Here is a 12,920-nt window from a genome sequence, read left to right as displayed (position 1 = left end):
TTAGCATCAAATAAAAATGTCATCCATAGCTTCATATGTTGTTCTGATGATATTAATGTGAGAGACATAATTTATTGTCCTGAAATGTGAAAATTTGACCTAAATGGGTCACCAGATAGATGAGTCAAATTAAACAGGAGGAAAGAAACCAAATAGTAGCTGAAGAGTCTTGGAAAGTTCCAAGGAACTGTTTGTGTTTTTCATGAATCGCCCAACAGTTGCCCCCATATATAACTATTCTGGAGGTGAGCCTGGCCTGTTACCCAGGTCTGAAGTACGTCAGGGTGTTCCTGACTCAGGAGTTTATATTCTATGAAATTTGCTTCTGCATGGACTGAACAACTGCTTGGCATTAACTTGTCACATGTGAAGTATAAATTACTGCAATGCCAAAGACATCCTTTATGCATAATGTCAGTTTCAGCTCTTGGTTGGATTCTCCCACTCCAGAAATGAACCAGCGAGACCATTCCAGATTTTCCAAGCATCTTAAATAAAGGAAATCCCATCTCACCATGTGAAATCCTCTTGCAGAGAAAAGGAAATACGACCCAAGCTGTTGACTTATTCTGATATGTAGTCTGAAATTCAGAAAAAAATCTGAAGACTTGTGGTTGTAAAGAAAATTGGCAATTACTTCATGAGTCAGAGTACACTCAAAATATTCTCTTTGATGTCTTAATTTATGTGTGACACCACATAGGTTGTTGACATGTTGTTGTTTTAAAAAATAGGGAGTTCCCTGGTGGTTCAATGGTTAGGGCTCTGTGTTTTCACTGCCGTGGCCTGCTTTCAATCCTTGGATGGGGAACTAAGATTTCCCCCGCCCCCAAAAAATGTAAAAGAATTTAAAACACACACACACATTTGTTACCTTTTTAGAATGTTTACTTCCATAGAATAGAATGTAAGATTAATTAATTCTTATGAGTCAGATCTGATTGGTAAGGAGTTGGTTAGACAGGTTATCACCACTTACAAAGGGATAAGAGTGAAAGAAATTTAAGTCTCTCTAAGGTCAGAGATGACTCAGTGGTGGGGTGATTAATTCACACCCACACAGCAGTGAGGGGACTAAGAGCCTATTCGTCTTCCGAAACACATTATCCAGAAGCCCTCTTATGGACCTAAGGCTTATGAAGGTTTTTGATGGCTTTTGTTTCGCACTGCTAGGTGCTGTAGTTATTCATCCAAGAAGATAAAATCACAGACCGTAAGGGCTGAACAAATCTTGGGGAAATCCAGGTTTCCCCTTTCTGTAGACAAGGCAAATTAGGCCTCTGCAAGATTACCAAAATCAGGCATAACTCATGACTACACTATGGGTCTTTTGGCTCTTTCTGCAGCGTGGGATGGCTCTTTTCTTCTCCTGCTTAACATTGCTGAGGCCTATTTTTGGGGCTGACAGTTAAAAATGCTCATCAACTGTACATAAGGAACCGTGTGCTGCTTCTGGTGAATCAGTAGTAGTTTTTATGTTGTATTTGGGGGGAAGATTTCATCTACCAGCATAAAACATGATCATATATTTTCAATTCAGCCCCCTCCCCACACAGAGGCATTGCATCCTGGCTGTCGTAGGCAACTGACGGCGAGATACATGCACTGTGTGAAAAATTCATTACTGCCATGCCTAAGGAAAGAAACAGATTCTATCAGCATGTCTAAGCTTTTGCAGATAACAAGAGAGCAATGTCTTGGCTTACCAAGAACACTGCAGGCTTTTAGTTTTTTTTCCTACCTTTTGAAAATTCATTCTTGTCTAATGATTAGGTATGGGTAAAAGTGAGTTAAGTACTGCCTGACAGTTGGCTCAATAGAAGCTCTGTAATATCACCTCTCCTGGTCTTCTTTGATATAGAACCAGCCATCTGTATCAACGGCTTTTCTGCTTCTTTAATAAGTTGTAAATTGAGTAACATAATTCTTCCCATGTCCAGGGCTAGTCAGCCAAAACACTGTGTTCAGAAATTGGCTGGCTGTGTGTTATAACTTGTCTGTCAACACTTCGTTTCATTACAGTCCTGTGCTTGGTTTTTAGAGACTGCGCGGACCTATTCACTAGAGATTCACTTAACTTGGGTGTGTGCTCATGTTATTCTGTGCTCGAGTTAGACCAAAATTCCACATTCCACGACTGTCTCTAGACCATCACCAAGCACAGAAAGGATCAGTTTGGGGGTCTGCCAAGGCTCCTTCTGTGAGACTTCTCTTTTCACAATTAATAAGGTTGATCAAATCTATCAACTTTTGTTTCTTGTGCCATCATTTCACAGAAACGGTCTATTCTTGAGTCTTGTAGGTTACTCTCCTTTTTCTTGTGAATATATGTGTAAGCAACCCATATAAGATGTAAATCCAGTGAAAGAAAGCCCTTTCCTGTGGATTAGGCTTTAATAGAGGTTTTTCAGAAATGAAATGGACAATCTTTTAAAGACAGGATGCATGGTCATGCAAGTATTTATGAAGAGAATGGATTTCCATGTTAACCTGAAGGTTGAAACAGATTCTTTCTAAAACTCCTTCTGAAGCTAACATCTGTTGAAACTATACTCACTTAGTTTAATATAGGGGAGCCCAGGGAAGCTTAACAAATATAAATGGAAGATTTTTTTTTATTCTTATTATCAATTTTACTTGAAAAAGTGAAAATGTTCTTTTTTGTTGTTATTGAAAGAGTCATGTGGGATAAAGGTTTTTGTTTTGGAACAAAAGAAGGGCGGTTTAGTTTGTGTGGCATGGTGAGAAATTATCTTAAGCTGAAACACACGTCACAGATCCTTCTGTAAGAGCAGCCTGAGGCTGATTTAGCATTTCCTTAAAGAAGGAAGTATCGCTGTCTCAGTCCAGGCAAAGGTAAGATGCCCCAGAAATATAGATCAACTCCCCAAATATTTATGAGGCAGCCCTTTTTCTTGAGCCAGCAAAGACAGGTAACGAAAATGCATCTTTGGGTTGAGGTGGTAAACAACTCAGGCATCGGCCGGCAGAGCATATCTGCTCTTGAAGTCAACCGTGCAGGGAGAGGGGACACAGAGGAAATGCAGTCTCATTTCCCAGTAACTCTCCTGACCTGAATTAAGGTGGGAGCCCAGGAGAACATCTGTAAAAATAGCAGCATGCAAACTTCAGAAGGACGGGGCCATGCCCGCTTCACAACACTCTGAGTCCCAAACTCTTTCTGGTCATTGTACAATATGAGTGAAAACTCCTCTGGGATGAATCATGGTTCTAGAATTTTAAATAGTCGCTGCAAAGGACAAAGAACCATAGCCATGCGGTATCATACCTCTTTAATAAAGCTACCTGACATCTACCAGCCTGAATACAGACCCTGGCAACAGCAGGGGAAGAAGAAATCCAGACGTTCATTCTCAGAGAATCGTTGTTGATGGGCTCAGTCTCTTCGCTATAATTACAAGACAACTTTGAGCTTATAAAAGGCTCTCAGAATATCACCACTGAGATTTTTCTTTAAGCCTTCACAAATACAGTGATTAATAAAGCAGTTTCAAAGGACTATAATCCTGGGCTGTGATTCACATGACTGTGAATTATGATTAACACCAAATCACCAAGATAATTTCTATATGAACACGTGGTCATGTATAAAGCGGGGGTGGGAGAGCACTGCTGAGCTTCAAGAGACGCCTGAGATGTAATCACTTTCCTGTGTTTGTGTGGTTCTGATCACATGTACCATGAACTGAGAGCAAGTCCTTCTCCATCCTGAGCCTCAGTTTTCTGATCTGTGAAATGGGGGCACTGATGCTGGCCCTTTTGGAGGCTTATGAAGGTGGTAATCAATTATCATTTGCCTTTTTGCGGTGGCTTACAGAAAGTCAGGCACTGTAAGAGAAGTAAGTGTCTGCATGTTGGAGTCAATAACGACCACGCTTTTTTCCACAGCATCATAGGCACCCTAGACCTCCCCTGATTCGGCAGGCCGCTGCAGAATGCCCAGCGTCCACTGAGCCATGGCCAGCCCTCCCCGGAGCAAGCCCACCGAATGTAAACATCCAGAGGGTTCTGACTCTCAAGTGTCTTACAGAAAATAGAGCCAGGAGCTCCATCTGGCACTCCATTTGCTAAATGTCCCATTGATGTCAAATACTGAGAAATGTGGCTCTTTAAAATCCCAAGGAATAAGACTTCTGCTCAGCAGCTTTCTAATGGACACGCACCACACTCTGTGAAGCAGGAGCCCTCCGCTGCCGTGGGCTGGTCACGGGGGATTGCACACCAGCGCCCCCCACCTCCTTCGACCTCCGCTGCGAGGGACAGCCGCCCAGCTGTGGATGGAGGGCTGGTCGGCTTCAGAGGCGTGTGAATACGCCTGTTGCCGATAGAGGGCAGTGTTGCACGTCTGCAAAAGCCCACGCTCGACCGCCTCACAAGACCACCTAAGCTCTCACCTCGGCCCTCCTGCAACTCCAGCACCAGTTTAATGACGAACAGGAGCAATTAAAGCATCTACCCCACGAAACAGATGGCTTCTGGTCAAAGCTCATTATTGCTACATCACCACTTTGATGCTGGAAAGGGCTTCTTAATAATTCATTATTATTCCTCACCAGTACTTTTCTGCAGAAGACATGTATTAGCCTTGCTTTTCAAAAGATTGATCCAGAGAGACTATTAATACATGGCATAAGTCCTTCAGTCCAGAGCCAGACAGACCTAGAAAATACCTCAGGGTTTCTGCATAATGCTGAGGCATTCTCAAAAAGACTGCTTTGCTGTCTTTGAATGAAAACCACCCATGGTCTTCCTTTGCTCTTTGTTTTTTCTAAAGAAAATATTTATTTTTATTTAGTTGGCTGCATCAGGTCTTAGTTTTAGTTGTGGCACATGGTATTCCGTGACCAGGGATTGAACTCAGGCTCCCTGCGTCAGGGGCATGAAGCCTTAGCCTCTGGACCACCAAGGAAGTCTGGCTTCCTTTGCTCCTGATTAATTGTCTGGTTTGGAGAGTCACTGAGACTTTACAGATGGGACCCCTTTCCCCACCACCCCCTAACTGCCATTTATCTCAGTTACAGTTGATAACTGATGACCAAACCAGCTAATTAAGCCCATTCTGCAGCCCAAGGAAGGAGTCAGAAGGGGATGGGAAACAGACACATATAGTCAAGTCAAAGAGTGTAACTGATTCGCGCGATTAAGGGTAAGAGAGTTTTCATCCTTCAGTGTCTCCTCCCTGCTCTTATGTAACTGAGAACAGCTTGCCCTGAGCTAGGAAGCTGTCAGCTCTCTCTCTCGCACTCTCCCACTTTCGACCCCTGACTCCTACAGAATCTCATTCTGTAAAGCCACATTCTGAAGGCATTGAATCACTTTTTGGCTAAGCACATGTTGGCTTTGGTGTCACCTACATACACAGCCTTTCTGCTTTATTTGAGGCTGGGTGACACATTCTCTTATGTAATAGGCTGGCAGCCGAGTAAGACTGAAAGCTTCCCTCTTATGTACGAAGTGTCATCTCTAAAGTGGAGACTATTTCTTGCAGAATGGCACTGATAAATTGATAAGTGGAATCAGCTGACAAAGAGTGCCCACCAGTGCAGGCTCCTCTCATTGCCAATTTATCTCTAAAGCACGGTTAGGCAAAAGAAGGCTTTCTGGCCTAAGTAAGTGCCGTTACGTATTTCGGAATGACAGATTAAAATAAGGATTTGTAGTCAAATCTTGCTGGTAAATGTACACTTATCACTTGTTGCAATGTAGTCCAGTGGAACACAGGGCCAGGCCTGGATGCTGGCACCCCAGGTAGCAGAAGTTTCTGTTTTGGGCTATGAAGTTTCTCTCTCTGGTGGTAGCTCTGTCTGGCACATTTTTCAACCACCTAGAAAAGACTGTTGGCCCCCAGATAGTCAAGTGTTACTTTCGCTCTTACTAAGCACTGTGCCAGTCTCAGGGCAGTCGGAAAGGGTGGAGGAGAGCCTGATGCTTTGATGGCTCTGGCCTGGTCTAAAGCGACACACCCAAGTCTGAAGGGTTTGTACCCACATCCTTTCCGTTGCACCTGGGTTGCTGGTGGCAATCGCTTTTGCAAGATCCGTTGGATACAATGCCAACTAGAACTCAACTAGATCTCGATATATGTGGGCCACAGGCTTAGTCCTCCCTCTTGGGGGCTTCAGAGACCACTAGAAGACCATTTGGCCCAAAGTCTGAACAAGTTTCTCTGATCCAAAATGGCAGCTTGATTCCCGGTGACTTGGATGCGGCCAACTGTTTCATTCAAGACATCGCCAAACATCAGACATGAAAGAGCTCTCAAGGCTGATGTAGTCCAACTGGTTAGCTCACTTTATGCACAAGGACGCTGAGGTTCAGGGAAGTGTGAAGACTTGCCCTCAGGTTGAGGTGATGAAGAAAAGACTCTGCTTCCGGAGTCAGAGGTTCAAGTGTGACTATTTTAGTTGCCCTTGAGCAGAACCTCTCTGAGACTCACATTACTTTTTGTTACTGTTGATTTTTTTTTTTTTTTTTGAGTTGTTGATGACAGGCAAGCCACTCATTTCTGTGTGGCTCAGCACTGCCTGGAAGACTTGATAGAATACTGATTCTGATCTCCCTGCCAGCCCTCCAGCAGAGATTTGAATCAGGTTTCCTTGGGTCTGTCTGAGGGGCACTACGGAGAACCATGTGATCGTTGCCATCTCAACATGGCACAGTGTCCCACTGGGTCTCTTCACCCTGTTTTTTAGATGTGATCCTGAGAATGTAGCCTTACGTCACTAAGTAGGAATAACAATTGGCTTCATCCACCTTCTATTCCATCTTCACCCCTCCTCTCTCTGATCACTTACACCTTCCTCCTCCTTTTGCCCTATTCAGGACATAGACATACACAGCCTGTCTAGCTGTTGCCCTTATTAAGGCTTCCAAAAGGTCTGACCTTGACAGTAAGCGTGAACACATAATTGACTTCATGGGGCATAGGCCATTATGTCCTGACTTGCTTGCTACATTCTATTGCGAGCATAGGACTAAATACAGTGGGAATTTCACTCAAGTGCCTTGTTGATGGAGATGTCAGATGTCACATGGAACCCATGAAATCCTGCTGCTTCTCCATGGCCTAATACTTAACATTATCTATGTAATAGAATACATTGGCAATTGGTAACTGGACAAATACATGTACATTTTTTTAGGCTACTCCAGTGGTATGCAATATATTTCTAACTCTGACCATAACACATTTTCAACCATTTTTCTAGAACTATAAAAATGAAAATCAATGACAGCAATGAGAAGATCATTTACTATGTAATTTTCTGTTGTGCCCACAATTTGAGTTATTTATGTTTAAAATGCATGCATGCGTGCTAAGTCAACCCCATGGACTGTAGCCTGCCAAGTTCCTCTGTCCATTGGATTTCCCAGGCAAGAACACTGGATTGGGTTGCCATGCCCTCCTTCAGGGGATCTTCACAACCCAGAGATTGAACCTGTGTCTCCTGCATTGGCAGATGGATTCTTTACCACTCAGCCACCAGAGAAGCCCATGTTTAAAAATGACTTAGTTCAAAATAGGTCAACACTGTTCAAACACTTTATAAAGACCTAGAATTTCTTTTTTTTTAATGTTCTGATTTTGTTTATTGAAAAGACAAAATTATAATCAATGAAAATTAAAGAGAAAATAATCTGCTATTTAAGCACTGCAGAAGATCGTCTTCTTTTCATTTCCTGTCTTTATTCATAGACTTGCAACTTAAGGAGGTTTGTTTTCTATTCTCATCTCAGCAAGTATAAATTTGAGAAAGGAGCCTAACTTTAAGAAGTAGGAATAAATGTCCATCTCATTCATGTCAAGGGGTGGTTATGGGAATCTGGGGATTCTACAGGTGAAAATGGTTTGTATGTTATAAAGTGCCTTAAATGCCAAAAGGATTGTCATTTTGATCAAAGTCTCTCATTTCACGATGGTGTTCTCCATCTCTTTAAAAAAGCTGTTGGCATCTGTTTTCAGAGGATGACAGATACAAGGTAAAATGAAGAAAGATGAAAGGATCTGCAAAGATTTCAGAGCATTTGACCCAAAGAGGAAAAACCTGAAAAGCTTCTTAATATCTTCAAGGATATAAAGTCCTATGATAGAGTGTGAGTGGGAACCAGCTGTTACCCATCTCTCTGGACGTCAAATAAAGAAGTTATGGGCTTCATTTTGAAGAGGCCATTTAAGTTTTCTTAAAATCAACTTCCTGACTGTAGGGATTTTTGCCAACTGGGAAGGGATGGTGTAGCACGAGCCTCCTGCCTTGTGTCTTGAAGAATGTTATGTTCATCTACTGCCATGTACAAAATACCCTAAAACCTCATGGTGTGAAACAAGCAAGCACAGTTTTATGATGCTTTTGGCTTCTGTGGGTCAGGGATTCAGATAGGGCATAGAGTGGTTTGGGTCTGCTCTACTGTGGGGAAGATTCAGAAGTCTGGAAGGAACTTACATGATCCTGGGACCCTCAGCTGGTGTCTTCAGTCACATGTCTGATGTCTAGGGCCAGGCTGTGCATCTCTCTCTAGGTCCAGCTGAGATGTCTTCAGGTGGTCACTGCATCAGCTTCTCCAACATGGCAGCCTCAGGGTGGCTGGACATCTCACATGTGGCTCTAGGAACAAAGGCAAAAGCTGCTTGGCTTCGAAATCACATGTGTCATTTCTGCTTAACTAGGACTGTGGAAACAGTCAGAATCCCATCCAGATTCAAGGGGAGGGAGCACTGATGTTCTTCTCAATGGAGGACTGTCAAAGAATTTGTAGCTATGTTTGAAAACCATCATAAAGAACTGACTGTAATCCGTTTATTCACTCCACCTATCAGTGTTTCTTAAGCCCAGACACCAGGCTGGGATAACTAAGAAGAATTCAGCACGTCCTGGCCAACCTGAAGGAGTCCTGGGCCAATGGCGGTGGAGTAAACTTGGGGAGGGAACCTGTGAAGCCCACTCAGGTTTTCTACCATGAAGACCCTCCTCTCTAGGACTGAATGCTCTAGGGGGAAATTCCTGGTCCTTGTGAATCCAACTAAGCTATGAGTAGTTTTTCAATTTGTTTTTATTTCTAGCCTTTGGCTTGTGCTTTCTGGATTCCACAATCCAGGGAACTCGAATCTTTGGCAGCGAGTCCCATTCTAAATGTAAACAGATGGAGAAAGTGCCAGCCTGGCCCTGCAGAATGCATTCTAAAGCAGTAACATGCTGACACTGTTTGGGCAAATGAAGCTGCATTAAACAACTCTGTTTGCTGAGCCCTTTCCCAGAGGACCCAGAAGTTTCACATTGGCGAGGGGCACAGCTAATGCCTCTCTCAGGGTTCCCCCTGGGAAGGGCTCCATCTCAGCTCGGTAGACATTTGTACAGCAAATGAGAGCCTTGTTGGTGAGCTTTCAGGGGAATATACCAGATTAGGCAGAGTGACTTTTAATTATTTCTTTTATGTTCTCCAGCTTTTCTCAGGGCAGAGAATACAACAAAGCCACCTCCAACCCGACTCCTGTTGCCACCACTTAAAATAACTTCATGACTGACATGGGCCCCACTGACTCAGAATCAGATTTCGATTTGTTCTGTCTCTTCCCCATCCTGCCTTCTTGCCACAGGGAGGAGCTGGACAAACTCAGTTTACCTTTCAGCCCAGTATCAGGGCTTCCGGTTTTTGCTTTCCTCAGTCAGGACAGGAAGAGGTTAACACTCCATTGCTGGGGTTGAGAGGTGTCTGTCCAGAGTATCACTTACCCTCAAATCTCTCCCTCTGGCTGAATAAAATGTTCACCACTAACTTATGTGCTGTCCCCATAGTCTTGTGGCACAGTTAGCCTATGGGATGTTCAGTAAAGGTCAAATGTCCCCTGGTTACATGGATTAACTCAAGAAAGCAGTGGCTGTAATAATCAACATGTCCTGGGCATGTAGGATGTGCTTGGCTGACCTCTTTTCTTGCAACATCTCATAAAATCTCTGCTATATGAGTGACAACTTGGATTAGTCACTATTGTTATCCTTGCTTCCTAGATAAGGGCTCAGGGGGTTACATAGCTTGTCCCAGGTTCCTTGGATATATTTTAAGAGCAAGGATTTGAACCCAAGTCTGTTTTACTCCAAAACTCTTGTTTTGAACCACTGCACAGCAATTAATTACACAGTTGGCAAAGTGCAGGAGTTCAAGAGTTTGGGATACCTGACAGGTATGTTTTGATGGTGTTGGCTAGGGGAGGATAGAGAGGTGTTCTTTCTCAGGGAAAACACTTGGGATGCAAGGAAGATGCAAAAATAGAATGTGGAGGATGCTGAGCATAAACCCACACATTCAGGGTTTACTGAACACCTACTATGTGTTGGCCTATAGTGAAGTCAGGAGTAATGTACAAAGACCAGCAGGAGTTACTTATGAAAGGCAGGAGGAAGGCTCAAGAACAGCAATGTGGGTGCTGTGGGTGCTTTATCTTGTGGCAGAACCCACCACTCTGGGGTGAGCCAAGTGGCTTAGTGATCCCAGCCCTCGTGATTCAACAGCCACACCCCCAGTTCCCTGACTCAGTCCCTGGAGTCACAGAGTATGTATGTGTATGTGTACCAAGTCGCTTCAGTCATGCCCAACTCTTTTGCAACCCAATGAATTGTAGCCCACCATGTCCCTGAGATTCTCCAGGCAAGAATACTGGAGTGGGTTGTCATGCCCTTCTCCAGGGGATCTTCCTGACCCAAAGACGGAACTCAAGCTTCTTATGTCTCCTGCATTGGCAGGCGGGTTCTTTAGGAAGTCACAGAAGATGTCTATCGTGTTTGTGTGTAGCAGATGTACGAAATAAGAAGCGAAGTCAGGACCCAGAGCCCCAGGGACAGCGATCTGCAGAGTGGCCTGGAAACCCTCAAGAGCCCCCAGTGGGAGCAGCAGGAGCTTTGCTGCAGACCCAGCGGACAAGGAGCAGCTGGCCCCTGGGGATGCTGTCATCCTGGGCTCATCCCTGATGGACAGGAAGTACTTCCCTCCAGTGAGTGCTCAGTGCTACTGAAAGAATCGATGGGAGCCAGGGGAGTGGAGGGGCCAGAGGAATCATACATATTTTATGCTGTGGAATCAAATGGGATAGGCAAAGCGATTTCTTTTTCAAATGGAAGTGGCGGAGACTCGATTTCATTTAAGATTAATAGGTGCACTGCCCAGTCATCAGAGCTCGGAGACAAAGTAAGATGAACAGGCAAGATGCTGAGCCACAAAAATGGAGCTGGGATATTCAGGGCTGCAGAGGAACATTTGGCATAAATATCACAATCCAGGTGGTGGCCTAACAGGCAGGCACCTCTTCCTTCATATCATTCATTCCTGGAAAGTGTGGAGAAGCTGGGACATTATTTTCAAAGCACCAGGAAGATTCTGGTAACGCTGATGAAGTTACTTCTACTACATGAAAAATGATGCTCCAATACAGTCTCTGTCCTGATAAAGTCTGGCTGGAACAACAAAACTCAGGGCTGAGGGGTGCCCGCCCATGGGTGGAGGAAGTGCACGCGGTGGCCTCTTTCTTTCCCTGCCCTCGCGGGGGCCACCCACCTGAATCATTCCAGAGCACTGAGCATCTAGGCTGTCTGCAGAGATGGGCAGGGACAGATACCTCACTTCCTTTGGGAATTTCCTTTCATGCTTAATAGCCTCTGAAGGCAAATGGAAGGTGATTTTCCAGGCCATTCACTTTGCTTGATCTATTTCCAAACACTGTGTCTCTGACTCCACTTCCTGCTTGTTCTATGAAAGGAGAGCATGGCGGAGCTTCCTTTAGCCAAGCCCTCTTTCTCTCTTTTTGAGATCTGACACATCCTTAGGAAGTCAGTTCAGAATTTACAGTGGGGGGCAAGAGTGGGATCAGTGCATCTTTTGTGAAAGGGAGGCAGATAAGGTGTAGTGACCAGCAGGGTATTCCCTGTGTACAAGACAGGCGTCCAGGAAACATGCCCATTCTGCTCACCCTTTCTTCCCACCAACTAGCCACCAATCTGGGTTGTTGCATCCTCCGTGTGGGTCCTGCTCTGGGCGTCAGGAGGAACAGAAGATAAGCTCCTGTTTCCTGCCTGCCAGGCGCGTGCAGACTTCCTGTTCTGTCTCTTGCCCTCATTTTAACCCGTGCCCAGACCTTGGATGTACTTCAGCCCAGAGGGGAGCCGGGCTGTCAGCACAGCTCCCTGAAGCCCCAGAGAGAAGAGACATCAATCAGAGGACCCTCTACCTTAGGACAGCATGGCCTATTTGGGAGTCACTTAGGGCTTCCCTGGTGGCTCAGACAGTAAAGATCTGCCTGCAGTGCGGGAAGCTGGGCTTCAGTGCCTGGATCAGGAAGATCCCCTGGAGAAGGAAATGGCAACCCACTCCAGAATTCCTCTGTCCTGGGGAATCCTATGGACAGAGGAGCCTGGCAGGCTATCATCCACGGGGCCGCAAAGAGTTGGATACAACTGAATAACTACTAGGAAAAACAATTAATAAGCGAAGCAATACCGAATATGTCCTTGCAGGGCCCTCTGCACCACGATGCCCGCCCAGAGGACTTCCCCTTTGCAATCATGTGCACGTGAACCTCAAGTCTCTCACGCCTGCAGGAGAAGTGCTGCCGTGACTCCAAAGGGTGGGGGGCAGTGTGAGGCCAGAGGCTCTGCTGCTTCTGCTGCTTCATGCTGCCTGCAGGTCCTGGATGGCCCCTCATCCGTCACCCACGGGGGTCCTCCACTAGCGCTTCCAGCCCTCTCTGGCATAAAGCTCAGGATGGGTCTACCATTCCTTCAGGTCTGTTCAGGCCAAAAAACCTTCACCACCTGCCACTCAACTGAAAAACATATGAAACAAAACACTGTCCTTTCCCTCTAAAAACCGCACTCAGTCCCAGAAAGTCACGGACGTGTGGGGCCAGGGTGTTG

At 45.1% G+C, this 12,920-nt stretch overlaps 1 long non-coding RNA gene across 5 annotated transcripts in view; it reads right to left on the bottom strand.

Moving 5' to 3' along the window:
- LOC139186445 (uncharacterized) overlaps positions 1-12,920 on the bottom strand; it is a 173,996-nt gene that overhangs the window by 128,007 nt on the left and 33,069 nt on the right. For all 5 annotated transcript variants that reach the window (XR_011569998.1, XR_011569999.1, XR_011570001.1 and 2 more), the window contains exon 2: positions 8,463-8,624. This is a non-coding gene — a long non-coding RNA (uncharacterized lncRNA). The remainder of the gene's footprint in view (positions 1-8,462; positions 8,625-12,920) is intronic.

This window comes from Bos indicus, chromosome 13, assembly GCF_029378745.1.
Source record: "Bos indicus isolate NIAB-ARS_2022 breed Sahiwal x Tharparkar chromosome 13, NIAB-ARS_B.indTharparkar_mat_pri_1.0, whole genome shotgun sequence".
Classification (NCBI taxonomy): Eukaryota; Metazoa; Chordata; class Mammalia; order Artiodactyla; family Bovidae; genus Bos; species Bos indicus.
This window is presented reverse-complemented; position numbering and strand designations above follow the sequence as displayed.